Source organism: Eublepharis macularius, chromosome 5, assembly GCF_028583425.1.
Source record: "Eublepharis macularius isolate TG4126 chromosome 5, MPM_Emac_v1.0, whole genome shotgun sequence".
NCBI lineage: Eukaryota > Metazoa > Chordata > Lepidosauria > Squamata > Eublepharidae > Eublepharis > Eublepharis macularius.
This window is the reverse complement of record NC_072794.1, coordinates 93,553,129-93,572,570: the sequence shown is the minus strand read 5'-3', so window position 1 is coordinate 93,572,570 and position 19,442 is coordinate 93,553,129.

Here is a 19,442-nt window from a genome sequence, read left to right as displayed (position 1 = left end):
GGAACCAGAGGAGATAGATCCCTATCCCAAAAATCCAAGCTCAATTATACTCTGAGCCAAACTATAAGTGACACCTGACACAGGTTGGACACTTGTCAGCTTCCTTCAAGTTTTGATGGGAAATGTAGGCAGCTTGGTGGAATGTTGGACAAGTGAAGTTGAAAAGTCCATTGGAGAGCAGTCGGAGAGCCAAGCTGCAAGACCAGGATGCCTACATTTCCCATCAAAATTTGAGGGAAGCTGACACGTGTCCAACCTGTGTCAAGTGTCACTTGTAGCTTGGCTCTCTGTCTCTCTCCCCAAAGGCTAGCAAATAGCAAGCAACAGCTCTGTCACACTCCGCTGCTCGCTGAAAGTGAAAGCCAGCCTGGGAGCCCAGTGCTTTTTATAAGCATAGGTCCCATAGAGCAATGCAGGAGGGCTGTGGTTGGCCATCAGAACTGCCTATCAGGGTTTGCAGGGATGAGATTGGAGTGCCCATGGCTACAGAACACCCCCTCCCCTTCCCTCCCCCCGGGTGTCTTCTCCCATGTAACCAATTGTAACCAATTTGCAGCTCCATGGTTGGAAGGAAGACCTTTTGATCAAGGTAAGCTGGGCTTCAATTCAGGTTTCCAGGGTGACAGAAGGAGCGCAGACAGAGTTCAGGTATTCCCCCGGCTCCATTTCCAAGGGAATTGATTGATGGTGCCTGACTGTCTGGCTTCACGAACCATGGCCGAACGCAACAAACCGGGCTTCCAACAAATGCTGATTCATTGGCCATGGACCCTCATGAACCTCCGGATCGCGAACAGATGATCAGGCGGTTTGTGGGGTTTTTGCATTCGTAATGTGGTTTGTGCCCATGTCTACTCCTAACCACTGCCTGGTTGCTGGCAGAGTATTCTTAGCCATTTGCAACCTTCCTCCATATATCTCATAATTTCTCCCTCATCAGAGTCCCAAACCATAGTTAGAGGACCTAGGTAACATAGTTTCAGAGAAAGAAATCTGCTTATAAAGACTAAACAAGACACCACTGATGTTTCCTATTGCAATGAAAGAGGTTTTGGATGTCCATGCTTTTATTAAAGTAATCCTAAGAGCTCCCCAGAAGCTTGGATGATACATGTTTCTGTCTAAAAGATTAGGCTTCAAAAAGTGCCAGGGCAGCCAGAACTAGTGGGGTTTTTTTAAGGTTGTTGTTGCCAATAAATGAATAATGCTATTTTAAGGATGTCTCCATCTGCATACAGATCCTCATAAAAATGATTTGTAGTGCTGACAACCAGATATATAGAGAAACGTTGATCACTCATGAGGAATATATTTCTATTCTACATACTTCTGTTTATATACTCACATTAATTTAGATTATCTGGAGGCCAGACTGAATACCATTGTGTGGTCATGGTGTCATACAAACTCCTGACCTCATCAAACTGATTATCTGAAGAAACTTTCAAGCTAAGTTACAATGTTTTCAAGTTTGAGGTACTATGACACATTTAGCAGTTTTGCTAAATTTTCCCTAGCATGTTCAAAGCAGGTCTGATCCAAATGCTATTTCCTTGTGCTCTCAAACCACTAAATTTTGAGTAGCCAAATGACTTCTTTATGGTTGCTAACTTCCAGGTGAGGCCCGGCAATCTCCCAGATTACAAATGATCTCCAGACTATGGGTATCAGTTACCCTGGGGAAAGTGGTTGCTTTGGAGGGTGGACTGTTGACATTATACCCCACTGAGGTCCCTCTCCAAACTCTGCCATTCTTAGGCTTGATCCTCAAATCTGTTGCCAGCCCTAACTGCCATGTAGAAATTGCTTAATATATAAATATTTGCCATTCTAAAGAAAATAGGAAGAAACAAGACAGAGGATAGATGAAGCAATTTGGTATTTAGGATGAACTACCAATGACATTAATGTGTAAAAGTCCAATGGAACAGACAACATGTTTATTACTTGTAGACTCTTGCATCAAACAATGACTTCATGGATCATCCGTTATTAATAATTAGCTTTTATTGCCATCCAATGTCAACGCAAATACAATAGTTATGAATTGAAGTAATTCATAACTAAATGATGTAATAGCTATCTAATCATAACTATTCTAGTTATTTTGAAAATGTTTTTTTAAATGCAATCTATATCTCTAATTCTGAAAATGGCACCAGAGTGCAGGTCAAAAAATCCACAAAATGAGGCCATATACAGATAGGAATGGCATTTCTACAAACCCAGGAGAACCAGATTTTCTTCTTGATATTCTTGTTGACAAGTCAATAAAATGTGGTTTGGATGCTGCTTCTGTTGGGTGGCTTTAAAATTAGTTGATAGATAGTACTTGAAGTGTTTGTAATGGTTCCTCATCCTCTCGGGGATGAGTGACAAGTGGAGTGCTTCAGGGATTTGTCCTCAGCCCTGTGTTGGTCAATGTCATTATAAATGACTTGGATGAAAGAGCAGAGGAGATGCTCATTAAATCTGCAGACGACATGAAATTGAGAGGGATAGAATCAAGATTTGTGATGACCCTGACAGGGCTAAAACTGGGCTAAAACTAGCAACAGAAGTATAGTGCCTACATCATGTGAGTGATGTTATTATCACTTTAATCTGCTCCGGTTAGTCCTCACTTGAAGTACTGTGTTCAGTTTTGGGCACCACAGTTTAAGAAGGAAGTTGACATGCTGAAACATATCCAAAAGAGGGGCTACAAATATGGTGAGGGGTCTGGAGACCAAGTCCTATGAGGAAAGGTTGAAGGAGCTGAGTATGTATAGCCTAGAAAGGAGACGACTGACATGTGTGCTTCCTTTCACGTGTTTCCTTTGACTTATGTGGATTCTCTAACTTGGGTTTGAGACACTCACCCAGAACTGCAACCAATTTAGGGGAATTAATTTCAGTGTCTGGGAATTAAGTTCAGTGTTGTCGCTTCCACAGCCTGGCTACCTTGGAAAACTGATGTACTTGCCAGTTAGGGTGAGAAGAATATGTGATTCGGGGATCTTTTACCTGGATAGTGGGCAAGCAAGCTCAGAGTGCCTCTAATAAGCTATCAGTAACCACAAAACAACCAGATATTTTTTTAAAGTAAGGTTTAGAATTTTTGAGGGAAATATAGAGGTATAGGAATTGAAAAAGTACTAAAGCATAAGAACAGTGCAATTACTGTGTTCAGAGGGACACACATATGGGAAGTTGCACGAGAGGAGAGAAAGTAAAAGAAAATGAAGCTTCTGGCTGAAAGGTAATTCTGCATTTGGGAATGACCACAAAGAGGTGTGAGAGAGAAATATTTAAAGAAGGTGGAAAGAAGAATTTCCAGAAGAAAAAAGTGAACAGAGAAGGAGTTTACCTATCCTCACTCTGCTGAGCTGTGTAGAGTACAGTGACTGCTTTGATGATCCAGAGACTGGGAGTAGAGGACTTCAGTCAGTACTTCTGAAAGTCCCAAGAAAAAGGTTGGCTGGTTCCAGAGGAGAAGAGTGGAATGGTCAGCCCCTGAGCCAGCAGAGGGGATTAGACTGCCTGCCTTTGGCTGGAAGAATAGCCATAGTTATAGGAGCCCACATAAAAGAATATCAAAGAAATAATTGTAACTAGAGGGGTGCATAATGAAAAACGAGTGGAAAATGCACACCAAACTTGCCAATTTGGCTTGTTAAAAAGGCTTCCAGAACGCTGAACCAAATTAGGAAAATTAGACTATAATGACCCCTCCCCCTGCCAAAAAGTTGGTGTGTTTCATTTCAGTACGTTCTGAGCAGAGGACACCCATGTAAGCCTGGCAGTCAGGGGCCATCTGGCAGCATCTTGTTTCCCTTAACTTCAAGTCAGTCTGCACATGCAACCAGTTGGCTATAAAGGGGAGAGACTGAGCCCTTAGTGTTAACTCCATTGGCAGAAAACAGATTATGTGACACGCATGAGTGAATCCTCCCCCCCAGAGATTCCTGGGCAATAGCATTGGCACTGAGTGGCTCCTAAGGAGCAAAAGATTGCTTTGTACAAGGGAAGGGAGCAGCATACTGCGTAGTGCCATCGCTCCAGCATTACCTGTGCCATTGCCATCCCTTTCTGTGTACTTTTACACACAATTCAAGGAAAGGTCAGCTGGGCAACATCCACATAGCTGTGCACATGTGGGTCTGAGGAGGGAGGGGTCTATTTCATCATCTGAACCCACAGATGCTGCAAAGGTTCAAGTTATACAGATTAAGGTGAAAATGGGAAAGAAAATGAAATTATTAAAGGAGAGTCAGGAGGTCCCAAGCATGTGGAGTTGGTTCATGTCCATCCAGTAGCCTTCTTCTTCTGCTGTTCTGCACTTAGGTGCCATGGTGCCAGGGCCACTCACTGTGACTTAAGATGTCCTCCAAATATAGGAATTTCATCTTGCCTAGAAAGCCTTCTGGATTATGGCCCTTTTTTGATTAAAACTGTTAGCCCAGCATTAAATGAGGGGTAAGTAGCAGGCATGTAGAGTGCACTTGCACACACATACACCCCCAAGTCTTTCCAGATCAATTTTCCACATGAAAGTACCGATCTGGTCTGATTTGTCATTTTTGGGCATAACAATGGGACTCTCTTGTTGAGTTTCTTCTGTGATCCCATTTTCTCATTTTTCCTTATCATTCAACTCTGGGTTAGTGGTTTTAGTCAGAAAGGGAGACTGGAAGCCACCAACTTGTCCAATTGGCCACTTTTACTAGTAAAAAATAGGAGGGGGGGAGGAGAGGGCCATCCTCCCTGTACTTCCCTTCCTGTGTGCCCTCTCTTTCTGTGTGCTTTTACACACAGTTCAAGGACAGACCGGTAGCCAGGAGTCCCAGCCCAGGCTTCTGCAGCAGATTAGGGAGGAGGATTCTCCTGAACAACCCCTCATCATGGAGACAAAACTAGGAGACCCAGAGAAACATGGCATAACAGCAAGACTCAAAGGTAAAATTTATTGGCTTTGTCATTAAAGCAGGAATTTTTTTTTTTTTTAAATCACTGTGCTGTACTGGGCTGGTTAGCAATGGAGTACTCTCCTGGTCATGCACCGTGCTGGTACCACTTGTTTCCCACCATTGTGTGCACTTGGCCACTGCCAATGCTCACCTTCTTTGAGGTCTATTATTTTTTTATGTACTTGAGGAGAAACTCATTGGATTGACAGGTTTTGGGACAACACAAAATAACCCAGTGTGTGTATGCATGCGCAGCTGCCCAACACTTGCCTTCACCATTTCTCGGGGTCCATGAACAGAGAACCCCATTGTTGCATGCCATCAAACATCGATGCATTGGTAAGTTGATGGTTTAGAAGAAGGACTGTGTTTTCTGTGCTATTTTGGTGCCGTTGCATGCAAAAACAGCTGTCCGAGAGCCTCGGTCCCTTGAAAAGAAGAGCGTGTGTTTGCACATGCATGGCCAACATGTGTGCAAGGAGGCTAAAATTCATGAAATGAAAACAAAACAAAACAAATGGATGAGTTCCAAGCCAGCACCAGTCCAGCAGGAAAAAACAGTAATGAAATGCAATTGTTCAGTAAACCCCAGAACTGAAACTGAAATGGATGCACACCCCTAATTGTAACATCCAGGAATTCAGGGTGAGTCCTGAGTGCAAATTTGGGTTTCCTGACACTGAATGAGCTAGGAAGGTGTTTCCCAGAAAGGTAACAAAAGGTGATTGCCTTTAGGCAGAGCAGACAAAAAAGGCTGGCAGGGTGGTCTATACCAGTAGCATAAGAGACATTATTGACATTCTTGATAAGAGACATTCAGACAGGGTCAGTATATGTAAGCAAGCCCATCTGCCTGTGTGATAGTAATCAGATTTTGTGCTCAGGAAGACTTTCCTTGCAGATGATATTACATTGATAGATCTAGGCAGGTGGAAGCCCCTGTGGCAAAAGACAGGCATGCAGATATCACATCCATGAATCAGTCTCCTGCCCAAACTTATGACCATTCATTAGCATAGCCTGAGGAGATCCTTGGCCTTATCTTCTCCAAAGTATGGCATTGCTAGCTCCTAAAATGGCTGCCAAAATGAATCTAGCTGAGACGGAGTGCGAACAGGCAGCACACATCTAAGGAGGAGGACCCTGAGGACCCTATGTTAGTCATTTTCAAATATCTGAAGAGTTGTCACATAAAAGATGGAGAGGAGTGGTTTTCTGCTGCTTCAGTTAATTATTAGAACTTCTTGACAGTTAAAGTGGTCCCTCAGTGGAACAGGCTTCCTTGGGAGGTGGTGAGTGCTCCTTCTTTGGATATTTTTTAGCAGATGCTGGATGATCATCTGTCAGCAATACTGATTCTATAACTCAGCATGAATTTAGGCAGATTGTGAGAGGGAGGGCAGGAAGGAATGAGACAATGCTCAGTTCTTATGGCCCTTTTGTATATGCCCAGGGTAATATGCTAATTACCACTTTGGGGTAATTAGCATTTATTTCTTTATCCATTATTTATTTTATTTAATTTGCTCCATGATCTTCCATCATGGGAACTGAGGGTGGTATACAGCGGATTTTTCTGGTGGCCTCTCCTACAGGCACTGTCTAGCCCCAGATCTGCTTTGCTTAAGCAAGGTTACTATATCATGTACCTTCTAATCATACCTCAGACCCCACTGGTACTAGCCAATGGTGAAACTCTTGAGCAATTATAGTACCTGCTTCACAAATTATCACTATAGGCACAGTAGTAGTTTACCAAGAAAAAAGGCATCTAGGAAGAATATTTACCAGCCACAGACATACTTTTTTGCAGCAGTCTACGTTCAATGCACAGGACTCTCAAAGGATTTAATGTATTTTATATTGACTGGGCTTTCAGTCAGATGGACACATTTACACACACACAATTTACTTTAAATGTTCTATCTAAAGCCTCTTTAGTGTTTAAATTGGAAAAAATTGGGTCTTTAACTGGTTTTCAATGGTAGAGTTCAATCCTTCTACAAAGAACCCTGTGACACAGAATCCTAAATAAAAGGTGGGTAAGAGGTGGGAGGAAGGAAGGAACAATTCTGAAGGCAAAAGGTCTCTCGCAGGTGTCAGGAGCTACCAGGAGAGTTGTAGTTCAGGCTGACTCACACAGGCTGACAAAGGCCAAGAATGATTGTGACTGCCTTCTGAATTACTGAATTGTTTCATCAGAGCTAACTGCTAACTTTCCCCACTGTTTTGTCTTTTTGAATATCTTTGCACCAAATAAATAATTATATTTTTTAACGTTGTGGTTCTTGACTTTCTAACTACAAAAGGCTGAAAAATCATCTTGACCCAAACCACTTACCAGGTAAACTTTGTTGAGAAACTCTACTTGCAAACCAACTTTGTGGGGTAGACTTTCTGGTTAATTTCCCTGAAGGGCTGGGAGATTTGTCCTTTTGCTCCTGTGCTTTTGGGATAGACAAAAAAGACTGGTGGCAACTACCACAGCTGTGTGAGAATAGTCTCTCATTAGCAATTTTGTAACTTTATTTGCTTCTGTTTTAACCCGAAGTGTCCTTATTCCTGGCAAGGGGATGAAGGCACTCTTGACAACAGGTGCTAAAGAAAGAAGAACATGAGATAGATCCACATCTGCCAGGTCCTTCCATTAAAGCTGTGTAAGTTTTTAATTTTTTTTTAAAAAAATCTATCTATACATTTTGTCCTACCTTTCTATCAAAGGATTATGGGTGGTATACATGATTCTCCTTTCCCTACCCATTTTGACTTCACAAGAACTCTGTTAGGCTGAAACAGGGTGACTGCCTGAAGGTGTTGCAGTGAGCTTCATGGCTAAGTGGGGATTTGATCCCAGGTCTTTGTCTGACATTCTAACCATTGCACTGCACTTCCTCTGCTAAGGACCCCTGCTTGTTAAGGGAAGAAGAATGTTTGTAAGCTGCTTTCATATTGGGATCCTAATGAGATACCTTATTTTTACACAAGATGAGCTGTGTTGATACTTTAGAACAATTTTAATTGAAACCTTAAATCCCAGTGTAAAGTAATGTTATTCCATTTCCTTTGTTCCTCATAAGAAACCTAAAAAAGGGAATCCAAAAAGACAGATGAAGTCATCCAAATATCCAGCAAGGGACAAATCAAAATGCTGGACTTCCATTTACAAGACACAGTGAGAAGCAAGTATATAAAGAAGTATTGTAAAGCCATTGCTCTCAGCAAGGTTTGTCTTAGAACTTCAAGTCAAATCAATTTTATCCAAATGCCACAGAGCTGAGAGTAGGTGGATATGCAACAGTGTAATAGTAATATTAGCCAGGCCTATGCTTTCACTGAAACTCGGTGGTTCAAACAGTGATATACTTATTCAGGGCATGTACAACAGCAAGGCTACACAGAAGGTGGAGAGAACATGACTTCAAAGTATATGGTTTCCTCTCAGTACTGTCCAATGGACAGTTGATGATGATTCCATCTGTTTCCACTATTTATTTACTATATTACCATGTCATCCATCACCTATAGAGCTGAGGGCAGTATATGGCTTTCCTCTACATGTGAGATAGGTTAGGATGAGAGAAAAGACTTTCTCAAATGGAGATCATGGCAAGTGGGAATTCAAACCCAGGTTTCCCAGCAACAGTCAATCATGCAAACCACTATCCCACACTGGACATTTTCAAAATCCCATACCATTATTACTGTATCCAGGGTATGCATGTGAATGAAAGATTGGTCTAGTAATCTGTATACTGCCAGGAATGGATGATTAGCCATGATGGTTTTGCAAAGTTCTTTAAAATCTCAAATATATTCTAATTTGGATACTATGCCTGAATCATTAGATACTGCCAATGCAACATCTAGTTCCTTTATGGGTCACTTTGATCTGCTTACTTTGATGAATGCTGACAGGATCATGGGATCTGAGAAGGCCACCACTTGTATGTTAGACCATTGTCTGTTCTGACTAGATACTTAAATCAGGTAAAGATCACACCAGTCAGTCCCTAATTGTTCATTATAAATAAATCACTGACTTAGGGTACTTTGTGCCCTAAAATATATCTGTTGCTAAAAAAAATGCTAGAGAAGAATGATACATTCCATTATTGCCTAGTATCTAATTTGCCCTTCCTGGGCAAAATGATAGAAAAAGGTGTTGCAGAACAACAGCCTTTCCTGGGTAAATCATCTGCCCTAGACTTTTCCAGTTTGGTTTCAGGCTGGGCTGTGGGACAGAAACTACTCTGGAGGCCTAAATGTAGACAGGCAAAGCTTCTCTGCTTCTCTTACTAAACTTATCAACAACCTTTAACATAGTGCCATTCTGTTAAAACATGTGGGGGGTAGAAGTAGGGATGAAAGAATGTGCTCTAGATTGATGCAAATCATTCCTTAGGGGCAGGGTTCAGAAAATTATTGTAGGGGACAGGTTTTCTATGGTGTGGCACCTACCTTGTGAGGTTCCACAAAGCTCTGTCATGCCCCTCGTGCTATTCAATCTTTAGAGGGTAAAGGGTTTCAAGAAGTCATGATGAGCCCCTAACACTTGCTCTGTGGTGAGTACCCTTTTTAGGTGGTCAAATGCAGTTTGGCATTCTTGTGGCCAAATCACCTTATACAGAAAGGATTTCTTGGTGCATTCTCACAAACTAGCAGCGATGTAACTAAATTTGGGAATGAACCTCCTATAATAATCCATGACCCCTATAAATGCTCTGATCTTCCTTTTAGTTGTGATACAGGCCACTCCTGTATCACTTCCTGTATCCTGTATCCTGTATCCTGTATCATTTCTTGTATCCTGTATCATTCCACCTTCATGCACATGCCTTAGGTATTTCACTTGGCTCATTGCTATTTGACACTTTGAAGCTTTTACAGTCAAACCAGCCTCCTTTATTCTCTGAAACACTATTGCCAAATGTTGGAGGTGTTCATTCCAGGTTTGGCTGAAGATGACTATATTATCTATATGGGTGAGAGCAAAGTCTTTTAGTTGAAGGCTTTCACGGCCGGAGAACGATGGTTGTTGTGGATTTTCCAGGCCACTGACACTGAGAGATCTCTGTCTTTTGGTGCTACACCTCTGAAGATGCCAGTCACAGCTGCTGGTGAAATGTCAGGAACTACAATGCAAAGACCACAGCTATACAGCCCGGAAAATCCACAACAACCAAAGTCTTTTAGCCCTGTCAACAACTTATCATTCAGCCTCTGGAACATGGCTGGGGCATAATACTAAACACGAAGACTGTGAACTCAAAGAGTCTATCTCTGGTCACAAAAGCGGGTTTGGGTTGGTCCTTAGGGTCAATTGCCACCTGCCAATATCCTTTTGTTAAATCAATGGTGGAAATCAAATGTGCAGCCCCAATGGTTTCCACCAATTTATCCACCCTTGGCATCCAGTATACATCTGGGTCTGTAACATTGTTTAACCTTTGGTAGTCAACACAAACTCTCACTGTCTGATTCAGTTTTGGGACTAAAATAACCTGAGGCCCAAGGACTTTCAGAATGAACAATAAGTCCAAGGTTCAACTTTTCTTTAACCTGCCTCTTGATACTGATGGCATTTGGGCCAATTACTCTATAAGGTGGAAGACCAATAGGCCTGGCATTTCCAGTATTGATCTTGTGCTGAGTTAACTGTGTTCTCCTGGGAAATGGAAAAGATGGTTTGATATTCTGTTAAGACAGTCTTAAGGTGCCATTGCTGGTCTTTAGTCAGGGTAAGTGCCAAATCTACCTCACTATGTTTTATTTTATTTTTACTTATTTTATTCAATTTATATTCTGCCCTCCCCACAATTGGGCTCAGAGAAGATCACAGGCTATATTAAATACAATAAAACATAAATCAGATTAAAATATATAAGTCAGTACAATAAAGTCTAAAATGGACAGTCGTGCCCATACTGCACATCTACCAAGACACATCCATGGGGCAGGGTAGCCAGCTACCAGATGATAACAATCTGGGGGGCAACTCTCCCTCCCCGGTAGAAGGCCAGTTTTTTAACCAACCCACCTCAATCCCCATATGCTGACGGAACATCTCTGTCATGCAGGCCCGGCAGAAAGATAATAAATCTGGCTGGGCACAGGTGTCCACAGATAGAGTTCCACCAGGTTGGGGCCAGACTGAGAAAACCCTCCCCCTGGTTGAGGCAAGGTGCACCTCCCTAGGGCCAGGGACCTCCAATAGATGTTTATCTGCTGAACAGAGCAGTCTCCAGGGAACATGTGGTGAAAGGCAGTCCTGCAGGTGTGCTTGTTCCAGTCCACTAAGGGTTTTAAAGGTTAAAACCCAAACCTTGAACCTGATCAGGAATTCCACTGGGAGCCAGTGCAGCTGGCGCAAAACTGGTGTTATACATGACTGGGATGGAGTCTCAGTCAGAATATGCGCTGTTGCATTCTGAACTAGTTCTAACTTCTGGAGCAGACCCAAGGGCAGCCCAGGATAGAGCCAGTTGCAGTAGTCCAAACTGGAGGTGACTGTTGCATGGATCTCTGTAGCTAGGTCATAGGCTGAGAGGTAAGAAGCAAGTTTTGTAATCTGACGAAGATGGAAGAATGAAGATTTGGCAACTGCTGTGACCTGGGCCTCCATTGACAAGGAGTCATCCAAGACCACGCCCAAACTCCTCACCACTAGCATAAGTGTCAGCGGCATCTCATTAAGGGGTGGGAGCTGGATCTCAGAACCTGTCAGCCCATGGCCCAGGTAAAGGACCTCTGGGATTCAGTTTCAGTCTGCTCTGTTTCAACCAGCCAGTCACAACCTCCAAAGCCCTGGCCAGATTTTCCCAACCCATCAATACAATTTCCTCTTTTTGCCCTTCTCTATCATGGTAAGGCTGAAGCATGTTTACCTATTGCAAGATGCACTAAGCAAGACTATACCCTTTAAATCTGAAATGCTTCTACTAAATATTATACCAGAAGGGATGCACAGGGAAACTAGATATTTGATACTTCATATAATTACGGCGGCAAGAATAGTATACACCAGGCATTGGAAGAACACAGATATACCAACAAAAGAAGAACTGATAGAAAATTTTTTGGAGATTGCAGAATTGGATACACTAACAAAATTAATAAAAGAAAAAAACAGACACAATTAGAAACAAAGATGAATCCCCTTTTATAGGTGGATTGAATTAAAATACAAAATAAGAATTTAATTATAGTCTAGGAAGATAGGACCCAAAATAGCGAGAAAAGAAAATGATTATCAAAATTAAACAAAGCAGAGTTATAGAAATAATAAGCTAACAGTAATGAAAAGACTACACATATACAATTGAACTGTAGAGATGGAGTGTAATATATTATATAAATATGTATTAATCCTGTAAGATTTGGTTTGATCTGTTTGTAGGTTGATTTGGAATTAAAACTAATAAAGCATGTTATTAAAGGCTTAAGCATGATTACATGAAACATTTTACACTGCCCCCCTTCAGAATGTATATGTACCAGATAGTTTACATTCGAAACCTTGTTTACAAATGTGGAAGTTCTTTCCCAAGCTACTTTCAGCTTGTGCTTTCTCCGAGTCTTCAACATGAGAACTTGGTCTCCTGGCTTGAAGACTCTCTCACTGGCTTTGGTGTCATACCAGGGCCGATTCCAGACAACTAACCTGAAGGCGCTGCATGCCGCCATGTTCCGGATCACGATGGGGAAAATGCGAAATATTGCGTTTTCTCGCGCGAGTTTGGCGCGACATCGCGAGAAAATGTGATATTTCGCGTTTTCCTCGTCACGATCCGGAACATGGCGGCAATCAGCGCCTTCAGGTTAGTTGTCTGGAATCGGCCCAGGTCTCCTATTTCTGCTGGACCCTTTGCATGTTGTCTGCTGCAGCAGCTCTTAGTTCTTGAAGGTGGTCTTACACCTCCTTGAGATAGGTGATTACATCTCTACTTTCGATGTTTTCTTGTTCCATCCATGCTTCTTTAAGGCTGTCCAAAGGTCCTCTTGCCTGATATTTGAATAGAAGCTGAAAGGGAATGAAACCGGAACTTTCCTCTGGCATTTCATGGTAACCAAACAACAGATGTTGAAGTTGCTGATCCCAGTTAGGATGTTTCACAATGTAGGTCTTCAGCATGTGATTCAAGGTGCCATTGGACTTTTATTTAGTTCATTTGCTTGTGGGTAGTAAGCTGTGGTAGTGAGGTGTTTGATTCCACAAGCCTGCAAGAGTTCCTTCATCATTTGGGATTTGAGAACGTGGTTCTCAAATCCATGTTCATCTCCTGTGGAAAACCTAACCTGGTGAACACTGTCAGTAAAGCTTCTGCTCCAGTTTTCGCTTTGATGTCCCTAAAAGGTATTGCTTCTGGGACAGGGTTGCCAGCTCCAAGTTGGTAAATTCCTGGGGATCTGGGAGGGGGGGTGAAACCTGGAGAAAGTGGGGTTTGGGGAGGGAAAGGACCTTGGCATGGCATAATTCCATAGAGTTCACCCCCCAAAGTAGCCGTTTTCTCCAGGTGAACTGATCTCTGTGGTCTGGAGACCAGTTGTAATTCCAGGAGATCTCCAGCCACTACCTGGAAGCTGGCAACCCTATTCTGGGAACTTAGCATAGTCCAAATATATTTATTCCCATGCTGGGTTGCTCTGATGATTGGCCCTACAATGTCCACTCCGATCTTAGGGAACGCTTCAGAGACAAGGTAAAGATTGTAAGACTTCCTTTGTTTTGTCTTGTGCCTTGCTCACTAGCTGACATGCCTGAAAAGACTAGCAAAATGCCTTTATATCTTTTCCCATACTGGGCCAATAGAATTTGGCTTGGAACTATCTCTGATATTGTTGATCCCTAGATTTTCTGCCATAGGTGTTTCATGAGCCATCTGTAAAAGCTACATCCTTTATTTACTGGGAATCAGTAGTTGTTTGCACTTCTCCCAGATAGCAGCACATTTACACCTCATAGATACAAGGACTTTCAATTGTCACTTCTTGGGAAGTTCCAACCTTTGTCACAAATATTGCAACATTTCATCTTGTCTTTGCTCTGTAAGGAATTCGGCGGCATGGATTCCCTGAAACAAATGGCCTGTATCACTCTAGGCTCAGTTTGTAAATTTTCTGCTAGGTGGCTACAACTGATATCCATAGCAACCCTCTAAATCTCAGGCCTAGTCTACTGCTCTGAAGCCTGACTTTGGGGCCTCCTCCTGGTCACTACTTTAACTATGAGCTAAGCTACAAGTGACTTTTTTCATGTGTAGAACACTTGACCGTTTTTGCAAGTTTTCCTGGGAACTGAAGTCCCCGTGTCCTTCCCCTCTCTGTTAGAATCGTGCCTGAAGAACCAGAGAAAGCTGGCTGCAGCAGCAGCTTTTGCAAATCCAGAGCAGCTGTCATGGCCCAGTCTGAGAGTGAGGTCTCCTCTGGAGGAGAGGAGCCTCGTGTAGCCAGCCAGGACTCCTCAGGAGAAGAGGAGCCCTGTGTAGCCAGCCCTAGCCCTGATTCAGCAGAAGCCAGCAATCAGGAGGAACAGCTGCTGGCTGATCAGAGCTTGCAGCCAGCAGCTGAGACACCAGCACCCTCTAGCTCCTACACCACAGGGGAAGCTCAGCCAGGGACTTCTACAGGTGCAGCGCAGCCAAGAGCCTCCACCCCCCCCCCCCAGGTTCACCCACGCCCAAGGAACGCCGCAGGCAGCGCCAGAGACTGGAACTGCAGGAGAGACGGCGCAGTGCTCGCCTCTTGAGCCAACGCCAGCTGCTGGAGAGTGACGATGAGTAGTGTCAGGATGGAGCCCCAGCAGCTGGCTGAAAACCACGCCTGGCTATAAGAGCCAGTCTGGAGGAACTGCCGGGCGTGGAAGCAACGTGTCTATTGCCTGCAACCACTCCGTGTTCTGTGAACCTTGCCCGTGCCTGTGCCTGCTTTTGGACCTGACACTACCAGTAAATGATCTTGGATTGTACCTGACCTTGCTCTTGGACTCTGGACTCACTCCTGGCGTTATCTTGTGCTCTGACCACCGGTTTGACCTGGCTTTTGCTCTTGGAACTCCCCTCAGACTCTGGCATTAAGGTTTGGACTTGAACCACCCTGCTTGGGCTCGCCCAGCCCATGACAGATTGCTTCCACCCAAACTTCCTGGCATGGATGCAGCAACGCCCACCCCGGAGAGCCTGGCACTGCTGCAGGACCAGGTACTGCAACTAACTCAAGCACTGGTGACTCTGCAGCAGCAGATTGCTGCACCTGCTGCACCTCTGCCTGTAAAGTGCCCAGTGAAGCCTCCTGACAGCTTTGAGGGTGATGTGGAGGAATTCCCAGCATTTCTCGCCCAATGCCAGCTATATATTGAACTCCGGGCCAGAGACTTCCCCATGGATAAAGTCAAAGTCTGCTTCATCCTCAGCCTTTTAAAGGGGCAGGCAGCAAGATGGGCCACACCCTTGTTACTGGCCAAATCCCCTCTGCTAGGGGATTTTCCAAGCTTTGTGGCTCACATCACTGCTGCCTTTGCTAACCCCCTGAAAGTCATCAAAGCTAACCAGAGGATCCGTGCCCTCACCCAGGGGGATGGGACTGTAGCCCAATATACCACCGAATTTCAGTTACTGGCACAGGACTTGGACTGGAATGAAGCGGCCCTGGTTGACCAGTACCTGGAAGGGCTGTCTGATGAAGTGTTGGATGAAGTGGCCCGATCTGAACGACCAGGAGGACTACAAGCGCTCATTCTTCTATGTCTCCGCATAGATGGACGGCTGGAGAGCCAGAGACAAGCACGTGTGCTAAGGCCTCCACCTCCACCCCGGTCCTTGCCTGAAAAACCGGCTGAGCCCACGCCAGTGGGGGTACCTTGTAACCGCTTGCCCCCAGAGGAAAAGGAGAGGCACCGAAACCACAACCTCTGCTGGTATTGTGGTGGGGTGGGCCATTATGCTGATGGCTGCCCTGCCAAAAGAAGGACCCTAGCCATAAGCCTGGAGTCGGCGCACCCTAAACCACTTGTGAGAACAGCCAATGCCTCCGGTGACCCCCCCAGAACCATTCCTTGTGCCAGTCAAGTTGTGCCTGCCTGATGGACATTGGCTATTCGTGTATGCCATGATAGACTCGGGGGCCTCCCGCTGCTTCATGGACGCCAGGTTCGCTGCACAACACCAGATTCCCTTGCGGGCAAAGAAGAATCCCACTGTTGTTGAGGCCATCGATGGGCGGCCCCTGCGTTCTGGGCCAGTGGTTGAGGAAACCCAGGACCTCCTGTTGCAGATCCAGCGGCACCAGGAGCGGCTCTGTTTTGATGTGATGGGCATTCCCCAGTTTCCGCTGGTCTTGGGACTTTCCTGGCTCTGCCACCATGATCCGATTGTTCGGTGGGGCCAGTTAGACCTTCGTTTCCGGGAACCATACTCACATGAAAATCCATACCCAAGGCCTATGGTGGCCGCTGCACAGGAGGTTTCGGCACTGCCAGAGGAATACGTGGATCTTGGAGATGTGTTCGAGGCAAAAGGAGCAGACCAACTCCCCCCTCATCGGACGTATGACTGCACCATTGACTTGATTCCCGGCGCCCCTCTGCCGGTGGGACGCCTGTACTCGTTGTCTGAGCCAGAGTTGGCAGCACTCCGGGACTTTCTCACCACTAACCTGCGGCGAGGGTTCATCCGCCCCTCTACCTCACCTACCTCTGCCCCAGTCCTCTTCGTTAAAAAGAAAAACGGGGAACTCCGGCTGTGTAATGATTACCGGGCCCTGAACAAAATCTCCATCCGAGACCGGTATCCGCTGCCTCTGATCCCTGACCTCTTGGAGCAAGTCAAAGGAGCCCAGATCTACATCAAGCTGGATCTCAGGGGAGCCTACAACCTAGTGCGCATCCGGGAAGGTGATGAATGGAAAACCGCCTTCAGTACCAGATATGGGCAATACGAGTATCTGGTAATGCCCTTTGGCCTGACTAATGCACCAGGTGTGTTCCAGAGACTGATGAACGACATCTTTCGAGATATCCTGGATCAGTTTGTCATCATTTATCTGGATGACATATTAATTTATTCACGTGACGCGTCGCAACATACTCGGCATGTGCGCACGGTGCTGCAAAGACTCCGGCAGCATGGCCTGTTCGCCAAATTGGAAAAGTGTGCATTCCACCGGCCTACTGTGGAATTCCTTGGCCATGTATTATCACCCCACGGAATCCAAATGGACCCAGCTAAAGTCGAGGCTGTACAGACTTGGCAAGCCCCCCGTTCTCGGAAGGATGTACAGCGATTTCTGGGGTTTGCCAATTACTACCGGCAATTCATCCCCCAGTTTGCATCCATAGCCGTCCCTCTCACTCGACTTCTCCGGCCTCGAGAACCTTTCCGTTGGACACCGGAAGCCAGCGAGGCATTCCTGACCCTAAAGACTCGCTTCACCACGCAACCAGTCCTGCGATACCCAGATCCCCAGCTACCCTTTCTAGTCGAAGCAGATGCCTCCAGCACCGCCATTGGAGCAGTGCTCTCCCAACGGGCAACCCCCTCCAGCACTCCACAGCCTTGCGCTTACTACTCTTGCCAGCTGACCCCCGCCGAAAGGAACTACACCATCTGGGAGCGGGAGCTGCTGGCAATAAAGGCAGCCTTCGAGGTTTAGCGGCATCATCTGGAGGGGGCTTGGTACCCAGTCCAAGTGCTCACTGACCACCGGAACCTTGAACACCTCCAAACTGCCCGCCGTCTCAACCAGAGACAGATTCGCTGGTCGTTGTTCTTCTCCCGTTTTGATTTCAGGATCACCTACGTTCCCAGCTCCCAGAATAAGAAGGCCGATGCTCTGTCCCGGAAGCCGGAGTACAACACATCCCCCGACCTGGAACAACCTCCAATGACCATCCTGGCTCCAGAAACTTTCACCGCCACGCAACCCCCTCCGGGGCTGGTGGAGGAGATACAGACTCAACAGTTACTGGACCCAGTTGCCCAGAAATACCTTCAGAACATCCAGGGGTCTTCCCAGCCCCAGGCAGATGGATTTGCAGAGGAAGAGGGGCTACTGACCCACCAAGGCCGGATTTATGTACCCCCAGGCTCACTACAAACGAAAGTACTGCAGCTTGTCCACGATTCCAGACCCACCGGGCACTTCAGCCGCCACAAGACAACCCATCTCTTGACCTGTGACTTCTGGTGGCCCCGGGTGCAATCGGATGTGGCCTGGTATGTGGCAGCCTGTGAAACATGTAGACGGGCCAAAGACTTCCCCAGCAAACCTTCTGGTCTCCTGCATCCACTCCCCACACCCACTGGGCCATGGAGGACTATTTCCCTGGATTTCATTACAGACCTGCCCTGCTCCAAAGGCCACACCTGCATCCTAGTGGTGGTGGACTTGTTCACAAAGATGGCCCACTTCATTCCCTGTTCTGGACCCCCACCGCTCAGGAAACTGCACACCTGTACCTTCAGCACGTCTTTTGACTCCACGGGCGTCCGGATCATATAATCTCTGATCAGGGAGTTCAATTCACCTCTCGGTTCTGGCGGGCCCTGCACTCCCTTCTTGGCACCCAAGTTCACTTATCCTCAGCACATCACCCCCAATCTGACGGGCAGGCAGAGCGTACCAATGCGACCCTGGAGCAGTATCTGAGATGCTACACAAACCATCAACAGAATGACTGGCTAGCTCTACTGCCTTTGGCCGAGTTTGCATATAACAATGCAGTGCATTCCTCCACCCAGCAGACCCCCTTCATGGCAAACTATGGTCACCACCCTCATTTCTTCCCTACCGCAGCACCCTTGTCGGGAATCCCAGCCGCTGATGATCGCCTCCAAGAACTCCAATCCATGCATGAGCTGTTACGGGAGCAACTCCAGCTTGCCAAGGAAAGCTACAAGGAGGCTGCGGATCGGAAACAGCAACCTGGTGTTCCCCTGTCCGTGGGCGATCAGGTCTGGTTATCCACCCGCCATATCCGCAGCCAACGGCCCTCCAAAAAGCTGGATGCCCGGTTCCTCGGACCCTTCGTAATCACAGACCAGGTGAACCCTGTGGCCTATCGCCTGCAACTACCACCAACCCTCCCAATCCATCCTGTGTTTCACCGGTCCCTTCTAGTCCCAGCTTCACCCCCAGACCCGCACCATCCTGGGCCACCGCCCCCTCCGCCTCCAATTACCATCGAGGGGCACGAAGAATATGAGGTTGCCCAGATTCTAGACTCCCGTTGCCGGTGGGGGCAAGTACAGTACTTGGTGGACTGGAAGGGGTATGGGCCGGAGGACCGCTCTTGGGAGCCTGCTGTGAACATCCATGCCCCCCGCCTAGTCCGACAATTCCATCAGGCCTATCCGCAGAAACCGCGGCTGCCTGGGCCACAGAGGAGGGGGGGCCTTGGGAGGGGGGATGGTGTCATGGCCCAGTCTGAGAGTGAGGTCTCCTCTGGAGGAGAGGAGCCTCGTGTAGCCAGCCAGGACTCCTCAGGAGAAGAGGAGCCCT